The sequence below is a fragment of the Mytilus trossulus genome, chromosome 10, assembly GCF_036588685.1.
Source record: "Mytilus trossulus isolate FHL-02 chromosome 10, PNRI_Mtr1.1.1.hap1, whole genome shotgun sequence".
Classification (NCBI taxonomy): domain Eukaryota; kingdom Metazoa; phylum Mollusca; class Bivalvia; order Mytilida; family Mytilidae; genus Mytilus; species Mytilus trossulus.
In genome coordinates this window covers 24,409,701-24,412,082 of record NC_086382.1, presented here as the reverse complement: position 1 = coordinate 24,412,082, position 2,382 = coordinate 24,409,701, and positions in this window count along the sequence as shown.

Here is a 2,382-nt window from a genome sequence, read left to right as displayed (position 1 = left end):
ACGGTTGTCTGTTTATGTAGTTCATAAGTGTTTCTCGTTTCTCGTTTTTATATAGATTCGACCGTTCGGTTTCCGATTTGAATGGTTTAACACTAGTAGTTTTGGTGCTCTTTATAGCTTGCTATTTGGTGTGAGCCAATGCTCCGTGTTGAAGGCAGTATATTGACCTATAATGGTTTACTTTTACAGATTTTAATTTGGATGGAGAGTTGTCTCATTGGCACTCACACCACATCTTCCTATATCTAAATATTTAACAAAAAAGGTATAAAAAGCTCTATCAAATTTAACAACCACAGGCATTGTTTTTCGTGTTTGACGTCAGAAAAAGTAAACGTCACACAAAAAGAAAATATAAAATAATTTTGTCGTTAAAATATTTTCATTTTTTTTTCACATGCGGAATGGTGGTATACAGAGTAAAAACTTATTTCACAAAAAGTCCGAGACTGAAAATTATCCAGGGGTCTGTTGTTCAACTAGTGATTACAAGTAAACTTACAATATGATTATTTTTTATCAGTTGCTAAAAGTTAATGGCATGATTAGTGAATACAATGATTAAATTGCGGTGTTCAACTTATTTTAATCTTCATGATCATTGTATTTACTAATCATGCGATTAATTTTTAATCATAAGATTAAGTTTGGGTAGTTAGCAAGTGTTTCTCACAATGCATTGTAAATGAGTGCCTACATCACTTCCCTTTTTGCATTAAATTATAACATTCTTCTTTTAAACAGTTTTTAGGTGCCAATAATTATTGAACAAATATCTTATTACATGTTCATATTCTTTATTGAAACATATTTATATTTTAGTTTTGTTTTTCATAATGAAATGATCTTAAATGGGGGAAAAAATCAGTGAAAAGATAATATTATGCCCAGAGAATATGCAGATTTGTTTGGTCCCTGTTTACCATGAAATGGTTAAGGGTACATTTTGTAATAATCAAAATTTGCATTTCACTTGAAATATTTTTTATCATGCAACATGTGGTCTTCTAAGTCAGAAACAATGTCGTTGATTGTCTTCGTCCTCAAAAAGAATGCATCATTCATGTTTTACCCCGGTTTTCCACATGTATACCCATATCATAATGATTCCTTTGAAAACCAGTCAGTTATGTTGTTGATTTAGTACAACCTTCTTCACCTGCTTAATGACGAAATCATTGGAAATAAAATCTCCATTGACGCGCAGAAGTGGGGAAAATTGAGAATGGAAGTGGGGAAAATGTCAACGAAACAATAACCCGACCAAAGAACATAAAACAGCCGAAGGCCACCAATGCCGAGTCTACAATGCAGCGAGGTGGGATTTAGCTTACCCCTAAATAAAATTGTGTACTATTCCAGTGAAAATGGACGTCACACTAAACTCCACAACATATAAATGATCTAAAATTAATCTAGACTATGTGATTCCCCTCCCAACTCCATCCTGAAGTAACTGTATTATAACAAAGTAAATATGAGACTTTATTTGGAATACAACCTAACAGATTGTATAAGAAAAAAAACATAAATCATAATTTCATGTCGAAATGCACATAAACATAGTGTGTCCTTATAATCTAAAAGAGGAGTTTTGATGACAAACTGTTGCAGTAGTATATTGAGGCAAATCAGTTCAAAGGGGCGTTACTCCTAGAAAATTACCTGAATCATAATTGTATGTCGATATGCACACCTACGAAGTATGTCCCTTCTATCTACATCTACTATTACACACGCACACCTTCAGTATATGTATGCAAATAGTCGCAAAAGTGAAAACTTCCTAGGATTCAAACTGTGGGAGGAGTGATTCGAAAATTATATGACCTCTTATACAAGCATATACTCCAATAATGACAAAGTTCCAATATCGTCCAAAAGAGCAAATATTAATAAAATCCAAAACCCTGACCACATGAGCACCTTCAATGTATGTACAAACAGACAGCCAAATAAAAACTTCATATGATTCTAAGTGTATGAGGAGTCATGTGGAATAACTATGTACCCATAATGTGACGGAAAGACCGACAGACGGAAGGATGAACGAACAAGGGTAAAACAATACCACCCCCCCCCCCCCCCCCGCCCCAATACAAAATATACAATTCTAACAAAGACCAGGCGCATAAATATCTTTTTAGAGATCTCAACCCTCCCCGTATACCTCTAGCAAATCATGTAGAATAAAGAAACACATAACAATACGCATAGTAAAACTCAGCTTAAAATAAGTCCGAGTCCGCTGTCAAATAAGGTAACAAATGAACTAAGCAAAATGACAATGATACGCCAGTGGCACTCTCTCCGTGTTCAAAATATACATGAAATATCTGTCACTGTACCTTATCTGTTACGGGAATTCTAACCATGAGGTTT